Here is a 12,351-nt window from a genome sequence, read left to right on the forward strand (position 1 = left end):
GGGGAAGAGTTAAGGTTTGGCAAAAGCAGATAAGCAGATTCCATCAAGATAAGGTACTCAAGAAAAAGAGAGTCGGAGGGCCAAAGGCGATCAGAGCAAATGGATTAGAGGAGACGTAAAAATTCATAAACGGAAGATAAGTAAGTCCATGCGGACAAAGCATGATAATTAATAACTACTAAAGCTTGATGATTGAGGTGAGGCATGCATTTCCATGCATGGGAACCCCCCCATATTTTTTTCTCTTTTACCAAAAATATTTCCTATTATATAAGTTACTTTTGATTTTTTCTTCCCTTTTTCACTAACGTTTTAGCCTTTATTAAATAAATAATACTTATGCTAATCAATCACGATGTAGCATAATAAGTAAGCTTTCTTTGTTGATTTCTCTTTTGACCTTAAAAATATTAAATATATATATTCTAGTATTTTCTAATATATATTTTTTTCATGTATGTATATTATTCCACTCTACCAAATATTTTATTCACTAGTTTTCATTTTCAAACCTCGACCCCACTTTCAAATTTCAATAATACCTCCATCTAGATAATTGCCAATCTTTTCAACACTCTAGGTCATGTTTTCATACACATGAAGGAGCTTACACTTGAAGGCAAGAGAGAAGTCCACTCAAAGGGGACCACCAAAAGACTTTTGCAGCCACAAATAATACATTATTTGGCTGAATTTTTTAAGTAAAGAAGAACCCCGAGTCTGAAGGAGCGTTCAACATGAAAGATGTAGCTCGTGATTTCAACTTTTAGCTCCATTTTTTTCAGAATTTTTGGGGTTATGAACACGGAGATATGATTTTTGTAGTGGACCCCAGTTTTCTCGTGTAATGGTGACACAGGCCATCCCCACTTTTCTTCCTTCTAGAATGGCTATGGTTCTACGAGTCTTCAAGCATGATTACAAGAGACAAGCCTCTTCTAATGAGGTCTTGGCTAGTCTAGAGTAATTCTATCACCATTTTTTGGAGGATCCATCCTCATCAACAAATATCCACCTTCGACAACCTCTCTTATAATTTTCTTACCTCTCTCTTCTCTCCCTAATAAGCTTATGTCTATTCAAAGCTAGACTATTGTAAATATTTCCTATCCTCCACATCCTACCCACATTCTCTCTTCTCTCTCTATTGACTCTGGTATTTTAAATAATGAGGAGACAAGATGGGAGCCACAGTCACATGCACCCCATTTTCCTAGTCACCAAATTGGGACACTCACCTCAAATAGAAATATTGCTAAATCCTTCCCTCCTTCCCTATATAAGGAGGCCATGAGAGCTCACTTGGGGGGGAGAGAACACACACACACACACACACACCTATCCATACACACTCTTGTGCTACATGCTTGTAGCATGAACCCTAATCACATAATCACAATACCATTATAATCACCATCATCATCACCATCACCATGCACAAAAGATGAGCACCACACCTCCACACCACTTGTAATTAAGGGTTGAAGACACAAATTTCAAGAAGAAGAAGGGTGGACACACTCATGATATTCCTCACCATCAACTCCCATCTCTCCATTATGCCTCCCACGATCTTGTCTCCTTCTCATTTTCCTGCCATACGTTACCTATTGTATTCATCGTTTGCAAGCAATCAACACACTCCATCTTGGTGCCATACTTTGTGTCGCTTTGGATACATCTCATTGTGAGTATGGTATATGCTTGTTCCTTGCCTTTTTTTTTCTCCTTATGTTAAGGTGTGCGGATTCGCCACCACACACACACACTCTCTCTCCCTCTCATATTCCTATCATCTTGATACTTCCATCTTAAGGTGTGCGGATTCGCCACCTTTTGTATGAGAAGTGAGCATACTTGCATGTATCCCTGACCTCGTTATCTTCCTTACTACACGCACGCGTAGCGAGCCCATTCTCACTCACTCACCACTCCTCTCACCTTATTCTCGGACCACCCCATTCCACATTTGGGCGTGGATCTTGAAATTGTTTTCCATGCATGCTTCATTGTGTATATGTATGCGTCCTAGCCGCATATCTTGCTAGGTGGTGCCCCTATTGTGTATTCCCCATGATGAGGCCATTGTGCATAGTCTTGGTGTAGAGGCCACCGGGTCTATTTCTTTCACTTCCGCCTCTCATTTGGTGCCCCCATTGAGGAGGACTCTTGAAACCCTTCAGTTTACAAGACTGAAAACCCTAAACTATTGTGAATGGATGAATGAGTATGAAGGATTTTCTAACTGGACGAGAGAAGAAGAAGAGCTCCAAGCACAACTAGACGAACTCCGCATCTCCATCAAAGCTCGAGTGCCAGGCGTAACGGTAATCAATTTGAAGTGGGAGAGTCAACCAACACGCCAAACCCTGTGGATATACATAGGCCAAGTGCCAAGAAGAAGAAGGAGAAGGTGGAAACCATGTCCGCAACCTACAACCAACCAACAACAACAAAATGGAAGGAGCTCTGTACAATAGAGAATCAACACTATTCTACTTTGAGAATCGGGTAACTCAAGTCACCGAGGTAATTACCATAGTCAATTTTCAAGTCACACCTGATGCTGCAGCACAGATAACAGAAGCATTGGCTCACACTCTCACTAGAGAAACTAGGGATCTACTGAGTTTGTTTCAGGAAAGAACACCACCCTCTCCTACAAGCTTGGACAGTGACTAAGCACCTCTAAGCTTCACATGAATCAGGACAACCTACCTCAAGACAGATCACACATACCAACACGTGTACACTCAATCAAGGTAATATTGGACTTAAAGATTCACTACCAGCACGTCATTGACACCATGCCGAGTGGGGTAAACTGCAAACCATATTTTGAAAAATGACTCCATGTTACCACTAGTATGCAAAACCATTCTTCCTTGATTGGTGTGTCCTAGATTGATTCCACTGGTTGTTGATGTCAGTCCTTCCACTCTTATCGCAACCCAACTTAAAGAGCTTCCCAAATTAATGTTACACACAATGTTCACAGTTAGAAAGGCAAACCTAAAGTGCCAGTAGACCTCAATTACATTTCTCTGCATGAGTCTTTCACCAATCTCGTGCCATAGGGGTAGTTGAAGTGTCTTCACCACTTTCACATGTGGTTGCAAATTTGAAGGGTCCACCTTGTTGTGGTTGAATGTGAGGCCCATTACCTCAATGGAGCTATCACTTCCTTCACTCCTTGTTGACTCCTCCTCTGAAGTGGTTTAAGAGTCACCACTAGAAAACTCATCCATAGAGGTTTCTAGATCCATGTCGCATTGTTGACCTATCTTCATGTCGTAAAGTATTGGCCTCCCTTTTGCATCCTTCATCTGGATTATGCCGGTGTCCCAGTCCTGCTTAGCTCTCATAGCCATGAGCCAAGGCCTCCCTAGAATGATAGGATAGCCCTCCCCTTTGTGTGGCATGACAAAGATGTCCACATCTACCTCGGTGTTGAATGCCTTTATCCTAACTGCATTTATGACACCAACACATTGAACTTTTAAATTACTTTCCATTTTGGCTCGGCATGGTGCCAGCCGACTCACCTCTAAACCCAAACGGTGCATCATTTTTTCACTCATGACGCATATTTGTGCGCCACCACCGATGTAGATATTGGAGATGTGTTGCCCTTTTATGTAAGCATCCATCACTGGTAGTATGTCGTCTAGATTCCTCCCAGAGATATCCCCAGCTATCTTTGGCTTTGGTCGCCTCGTGTTAACCATCTTTGTCCATTGTCTCCTCACCCTAGGTGCTAGGTGGAGTAATTGGGGCCAGGTGATTTTTGGGCCTTGCACAGAAACATCTTGAACCAAATCATATGGTTTAGAACATTCACCCAAAGAGAAATCTACAATGTCAATTTTACGTTGTGACTTGGACGGCTTTTTGCTAGATTCCCCTTTATTCTTCATCTTTTCTTCCTTTTGAGAAGATTCACCATGCCTAGCGCGTTTTACCCCAATGGCATCTACTCCTTTAACCTTGGTCTTATCCTCCTCCACTTTCTCCTTTCCCTTACCTTAGAGACTGATGACGCTTACTGTTTGATTGCCAACTAGTGGTGGGGGTAAGGGTGGAATGAGAGGTTGTGGTGGTGGTGGTGGTGGTTGTGGTTGAATCGGTGGTTGTAAGATTTGCATGGGTGGTGCTTGTCATGGTGCCCTCGGTGGTGGTGGTCTTGCTCTTGGTGGTGAAACCTGGTTTTGTCTGGCTCCTCTGTTGAAATTCTGCCTCCTTGGTTGTGGACAGTAGTACATGCCATCACCATCCTCCCCACAATTGTAGTAATGGTATTCTTGGTTTTGCCTTTGTTGTCCTCTCCCTTGCTCTTGGTTGCGATTGTGTGCATGCCCTTGTTGTATCAAATGGACTGAGAGATTCTCAAGTTGATTGGTGATTCGGTTGAGCAGGTCTTGCTGATCTTCAATTGGTTCTTGTGGTTGAATCCTCTGGGCGACTGTTGTAGGTGGTGCTAGAGGTGGTGGGGTCCTAACGGCTTCCTCTCCATCGATATTCCTGGCTTGTAGGCACAACTTCTTGTCTTTAAGGCAAGCTACTTCAACTGCTAGCTCATATGTAGCAGGAAACCTTCCCTTCACCTTCTCTTTAAGAGTTGGCCATAACCCAGCCACAAACCGATCCTTCTTTAGGAAATCAGGTGCCCCCTCATCCTCTCTTAGCGATGCAACCCATTGCCCCCATAAATCTACAAACTTTGACTCATATGATGCGTATTCCAGCATACTGCCCTGCTTCAACTCTGTCAACAATTGCCATAGTTTCTGTGATGTTGTGCCCTCTCCAAAATGCTTGACAAAGGCTGCCCTTAATAAGTCCCACCGTTCCTTGGTTTCTTGTGCCAAGGCATTGTACCATGATCTTGCCTCCACCTTCATTAGAAGTGGGAAGATGCGCAAGCGCGAAGCATCATCATCTCTCGCAGAGATGACACATGCTATTTCCAAGTTGTCTAGAAAGTCTGCAGCATTCTCGCCCACCTTACCAGTAAAGGTTGGAAATGCTACACTTGTGATATGAGGATTATGGTTTATTACTCCCTTTTGGCTATGTGTCTGGACGAGGAAGCCATGCATGGTCCCGCTTTGAATACTTTCAAGGAATGATCAAGTTCTTTCCATACCTTCTATCACTTATGCAAGAGTTAATTCTTGTGTAGCTTGTGGACTCAAGAATCATTATAAGTGTGATCTTCTGAAGAGGACATTACTGCATACAATGGATTTACGCTTAGTGTGGGACCCAGGTGGACACCGAAAAGAACTTTGGGGAGCCTCATGCTTCCAAGGGATCCATTATTCCCTACAAGGATCTACCAGCCACCAAGGAGAAATCCTACTCTATTTCAACATGCTCAAGAACAGAGCTAGAGGCATGAATACCTCTAGCCTTAGGGGGAGGGCTAATGAGGCATGCTTTTCCATGCATGGGAACCCCCCCATATTTTTTTCTCTTTTACCAAAAGTATTTCCTATTATATAAGTTACTTTTGATTTTTTCTTCCCTTTTTCACTAACGTTTTAGCCTTTATTAAATAAATAATACTTATGCTAATCAATCACGATGTAGCATAATAAGTAAGCTTTCTTTGTTGATCTCTCTTTTGACCTTAAAAATATTAAATATATATATTCTAGTATTTTCTAATATTTTTTTTTTCATGTATGTATATTATTCCACTCTACCAAATATTTTATTCACTAGTTTTCATTTTCAAACCTCGACCCCACTTTCAAATTTCAATAATACCTCCATCTAGATGATTGCCAATCTTTTCAACACTCTAGGTCATGTTTTCATACACATGAAGGAGCTTACACTTGAAGGCAAGAGAGAAGTCCACTCAAAGGAGACCACCAAAAGACTTTTGCAGCCACAAATAATACATTATTTGGCTGAATTTTTTAAGTAAAGAAGAACCCCGAATCTGAAGGAGCGTTCAACATCAAAGATGTAGCTCGTGATCTCAACTTTTAGCTCCATTTTTTTCAGAAATTTTGGGGTTATGAACACGGAGATATGATTTTTGTAGTGGACCCCAGTTTTCTCGTGTAATGGTGACACGGGCCATCCCCACTTTTCTTCCTTCTAAAATGGCTATGGTTCTACAAGTCTTCAAGCATTATTACAAGAGACAAGGCTCTTTTAATGAGGTCTTGGCTAGTTTAAAGTAATTCTATCACCATTTTTTGGAGGATCCATCCTCATCAACAAATATCCACCTTCGACAACCTCTCTTATAATGTTCTTACCTCTCTCTTCTCTCCCTAATAAGCTTATGTCTATTCAAAGCTAGACTATTGTAAATATTTCCTATCCTCCACATCCTACCCACATTCTCTCTTCTCTCTCTATTGACTCTGGTATTTTAAATAATGAAGAGACAAGATGGGAGCCACAGTCACATGCACCCCATTTTCCTACTCACCAAATTGGGATACTCACCTCAAATAGAAATATTGCTAAATCCTTCCCTCCTTCCCTATATAAGGAGGCCATGAGAGCTCACTTGGGGGGGAGAGAACACACACACACACACACACCTATCCATACACACTCTTGTGCTACATGCTTGTAGCATGAACCCTAATCACATAATCACAACACCATCATCATCACCATCACCATGCACAAAAGATGAGCACCACACCTCCACACCACTTGTAATTAAGGGTTGAAGACACAAATTTCAAGAAGAAGAAGGGTGGACACACTCATGATATTCCTCGCCATCAACTCCCATCTCTCCATTATGCCTCCCACGATCTTGTCTCCTTCTCATTTTCCTGCCATACGTTACCTATTGTATTCATCTTTTGCAAGCAATCAACACACTCCATCTTGGTGCCATACTTTGTGTCGCTTTAGATACATCTCATTGTGAGTATGGTATATGCTTGTTCCTTGCCATTTTTTTTCTCCTTATGTTAAGGTGTGCGGATTCGCCACCACACACACACACTCTCTCTCCCTCTCATATTCCTATCATCTTGCTACTTCCATCTTAAGGTGTGCGGATTCGCCACCTTTTGTATGAGAAGTGAGCATACTTGCATGTATCCCTGACCTCGTTATCTTCCTTACTACATGCACGCGTAGCGAGCCCATTCTCACTCACTCACCACTCCTCTCACCTTATTCTCGGACCACCCCATTCCACATTTGGGCGTGGATCTTGAAATTGTTTTCCATGCATGCTTCATTGTGTATATGTATGCGTCCTAGCCGCATATCTTGCTAGGTGGTGCCCCTATTGTGTATTCCCCATGATGAGGCCATTGTGCATAGTCTTGGTGTAGAGGCCACCGGGTCTATTTCTTTTACTTCCGCCTCTCAGAGGTAGTGAGCAGAATTGAAGACTGCAGAATCTAAGGGAACTCAAACCAAATAAAGCGACATGAGGGAGATACCATCATCCTCATCGACTAGAGATTGATTAAATTTTTGTTAAGCCCCGGTGTCATTAACGGCCCGGTTAATTCTGTAAAGTGGGAGCTTAAACTCCTCGTTACCAGATGATCCAAGTGACTACGCTGTTAACAGCCCGCCTTGCCTAAAGTCTAAGTTGTACTCAAACATATTAATCAATTAATTGATGATTATGGTGATTTTAAGATTCATCCGCATCTGTTGTTCTTGTTCTCTCTCTTTCACACCTCCCATAGCTAGAGGCCCGGCGCCTACCCGGCTCACATAGCAAACACATATCCCCTGATAGCGGGAGAAGTCTATGGTTAGACTTGTAGATAATTGACAAGTTAGACCATCCCAAATCCAAAAATGGGTAAACAAGAAATACTTAGAGATAAAGATCCAAAATATCACGTAGCGGCTTTCAGAAGAGTAATTTTAGAGTAGAGGAAGTTTTGGATTTTGCAACATTATTTGCGGGATTTGGACTAACTCTAAAAAATGATGCGGCTACATGGTTTGACTCACTGGAAAGATGTGATTTTGAGACTCTAGACGATCTGGTTGAGCAATTCATCAAAGAATTCTTGTAGAAAGGAATAGCTCACAATATATTCTCGTAAATTCATAGATTCAAACAAAAAGAGGGTGTTAATCTTTATCCAGGGAGGGAGACATGCGAGTCTTTAAAAAAAAGTGAAGGAGAATCCAGAGATATGAGATACACACTGATGATGAAGTGAAGGTTGTGTCCTCAAAAGGAAGTGAAGGAGAATCCAGAGACAGAGATAACAAAAAGTGATGTGAGTCTAAAGACGGAGTCCAGAGACAGGTGAGCCAAAGACCAATGCACCTAGTCAAAAAACCAAGAGCAAACAGAATAGTTGGAAAGCTAGAAAGGCTATGATGAAAGCACGTAGGGAACGAGAGTAAAAATCCCTAGCAAAGATGCTTACCCAAGCTAAAGATAAGATAAGACAACATGAGGAAAGGGTTGTACCTTCTCTTACACAGACATCCCAACCTCCTGAAGAACCATCCATGGAAGAGAAACCAAGAAATGCTAGTTGAAGAGGATCAATGTTGGTGGTCCAGAAGGTTAATGAGCCATTAAATGCCCTCTTGAAATCCTATGAAGTGCGTCTCAAAAACAACCAAACACATAAACACGTGTGGATGACATATCCATATGCAGAACTAGAAAAGAATAGGCTTGAAATGTGCAAGAAAATGATTCAAACAACCCAAGGTTTACTAGAACCACCAGTTGGAAAACCTGAGGGTGTGATCCATGTCCACCTACACGAGTAATTCCACCACACCAGGAACAAAAAGAGCTAGATTCCAATTACGATCACGGACCAAAGCTCAAGGATCCCGCATTAGAGTCAAGGATAGTGTTGAATACCATGGTTAACTCTTTCGAGGGATTTCACATAACTATACCTGATAGTTGTAAAGAAATTGATGGTCTTGACGAATTGTGGAAACAAGTCAGAGAGGCCAATGAAGCAAGTGACATAAGCAGATGAGTAAACCTGACGGGTGATGGAAGGGGAGTGTCTCTTTCACCAGTAGAGGAATTTGATACTGGATCCCAAATGAATCTAGATGTGCAATTGTATTGGGGAGACAAAGGATCTGTACAGTCTATGGATAGTCAACCCCATATGCTAAGAATACTACCATCCTATACGGGAGAGTACAAGGCCAAGTCAGATGTTGTTGGAGTCCCATCACAAAGACTGTCTCCCAACAAGGTCATCAATTTGCAAGGGCTGATAGATATATTGTCAACACTAGTCACTTGTACAATAATGTTAGCCAAGCTTCCCAAAATACGACCAAACATGTGGGCTATTGTGGAAAAATACCTCGATAAATTTGACATAAAAAAACCAATGAATCAAATCGAGGAAGGGATCAAAGAGCTTGAAATGCCTCAACTAAACACTAGGCCAATGCTGTTAAATAAGGTCAAAGAGTATTATGAGAGAGAATATGGGAACACCATGCATCCTGTGGAATTCCAAGGTGTAAAAACCATGGCAATCCTTGACAGTTGAGCTGGTGTTACCATCGCAACAAAAGAGATCTGGAAAAAATAGTAAAAACCAGTAGTGAGGGCTACAAGGATGAAACTGTAGCTTGTAGACAGACCCACAAAAAGGTCCATAGGACTTCTAGAAAAAGTAGTAGTTACTTCTTATGGCATTGAATATGAGCATACCTTTTCTATAGTTGAATTTGGCAAGAAGAACAAATATGACATCATTTTGGGACCATTCATGCGACAATTGAAAATGGTCCAAGACTGGGGTTATGACCATATCTACCTTAGACACATGGAAACCATGACAAGAATAAATCTTACAAACCATAATTACAAGGATGTGACGAGAACCCCTATGGAGGAGTTTGATTTCTGCTACTATAGCATGATCAGAACTCCTAGCATGGTTGGGTAAGCCTAAAGAATTGTGGATGTGTGGAGATTCACAATGTGGAAGCTTAAAGCGAGAGGAGTGTATTTTAGAAAGGCCAATTGAAGATAAGGATTATATCGCAGAACATTTTCTTGAGGAAGCATTAGAGCCACTTGAGTAAGAACACATCTTGGCTACTTTGGATGTGTGCGCTATTCAAAATGGTACAACAACAAAGTTTTGTGATGAAGATGGCTATGTTGTTGTTCCTTACTTTGTAGTGAGTGTAATCCAAGGAAATAAAGATGAAGAAGAAGACGAGTTCTATGACTCTCTAGAACACTTGGAGCTTCAAGAAGATGCCAACAATTGAAATCCAAACAACGCAGTAGGTGAATGAGAATTAGTTCTTTCTAAATTTAGATATGTCAATATCCCTATAATGACAGCAATAGATGTTGCAGCTCGGGGCTTGGATGTGAAGGACATATAGTTTGTCATCAATTATGATTTTCATGGATCATAGTTCTTGTGTGGTTTGACTAGTGGAGTGCAAAAAATCAAAACAACAACAAGGACTGCATCGACATTGACAACCAGGTCATGTCAGGCACGACATGAGTTTGGAGGGGGGGAGTGGTGAAACACGGCATAACTCAATTTTCGTACCAAAGTCTTATTTCTTGAGAGTTATGAAATGATGCGAATTATGGTTAAAAACATCATTTGTATGAGCAGTTAGTCTAGTTGCAAAAGCCAAATGACACTTGCAGATTGTATATACAAGGCCATTCTACCCCTTGAAATCTATTCTAGGTTTAACCTATGGTATCCTTAGTATATAATGTACCTAGGTCATTTTGTAAAGAGAAGTTTTCATAATCAAAGTTTTAAGTTGTTGTTGACTGTGTGTGTGTGTGTGTGTGTGTGTGTGAGAGAGAGAGAGAGAGAGAGAGAGAGTGAGCTTCATCCTGGTGCTACTCCCTGCTTGTTCATCACATTGGAGTTTTGACTACACCATCGTGCTAGGCTCATGAGAGCTATGCAACAATGCCAAGCATTCCACGCAGAACGGAGAAAATATGCTCACGCATCTACGAGCTATTTAAGGCCGTAAGTTTATAGGTTTGAAAGCTTAGATTTGAAATCTTTTGGTTATCTCACACTTACCTCATTCACTCAACATATTTCATTCTTTCAATGTGTGATAGATGCTGTTTTCTTGGAAAATGAGAGAAAATAGCTAGTAAAATAAATGGGTGTGAATGCATATGAGTTGTGTACATGCATACGTCTACTTGCACAAATGTAATATTCAGCAAACAGACATTTTAGAAGAGAAATAATATTGCAATTTTTTCTTTAGAGAGAGAGAGAGAGAGCTCTTAGCAAGAACCTTAGATATAGGCCTACCTGATATTTGACAAGAATCACACTGCTTGGCCACTTTCTTTGCATCTTGAGACAAATAATCCCATCATAGTCTCACCGCGACAAAATTTCATACCGGTGATTTTGCTTGGATAGTTTCCTTGTGAATTTCCTTCATGTCCTGTTGTGAGAATGTAATCCTTTAATCTTTGTAGACACAATTTCAAAGAACCCCATCCTTCTCTGGGAATTAACGATGTAGTTCATTAGAAAACAATTATATGGTTGTAGTACCAAGGTCCTAAATGAAATAAATCCCATGTGGGAGCCCAAGGTGGGGTGCAGAGTTTGTTTTGAAAAAGCGGTCTCCATATAAAGGATACTTTGGCAAAAACATTAAATAGCATATGTCCCCTTTTGTTTTTTAATTGCTTGTGATTCTATTTAATTCTATTTGCATGTGTTTACAAAAGTGGATGGTGCTGAAAACTTTCTATAGATGGATTAAGAAATACATAGAGGAGTAGCAATTGGATGCAAATCCAATACTCACTAGACAGTGGATTAATGTGAGCGATGGGAACACCATATACTCTCCATCTTTTCTTGAGAGAAAAGTGACAACCTAGGAGGTGAATTCCTACCCTTGGTGGTTGGACTATCTAGTAGGCATAATTCCAAAGCAAGCGATAAAGTTACAAGAGAGTAAGTGCTTCAACACTCGTGACTTTTGCATGGGGTTTGGATGTTATTGATCCACTTTCCAAGGTGACCCTTCAATAAGTGCATGGTGACCATATGACATAGAAGTGTCATTTTGGTGATCGTGTGACAAGATAATCTGATTGGAGGTTTACTATGATAGTATGAGATGAATGTCACACTACCACTTGGAATGTAGTTTGGTTTTGAGTCTCCTTGAGTTGATTTGGTAGGTTACTCTCTCTAGACATTACATTTTGATGTTTTGACTTGTGTGTTTTGTGTACATAAGTTGCGACATGCCGTGGGCATAGAATTTTAATAATTGTGTGACTAGATCATATGTGATTGGAGATTTACTATGTAGTATGATACGCATGTCACCCTACCACTTGGAATCTAATTTGGTTTTGGGCCT

This window comes from Adiantum capillus-veneris, chromosome 19 (genome assembly GCF_014529385.1).
Source record: "Adiantum capillus-veneris isolate H3 chromosome 19, ASM1452938v2, whole genome shotgun sequence".
Lineage (NCBI taxonomy): Eukaryota > Viridiplantae > Streptophyta > Polypodiopsida > Polypodiales > Pteridaceae > Adiantum > Adiantum capillus-veneris.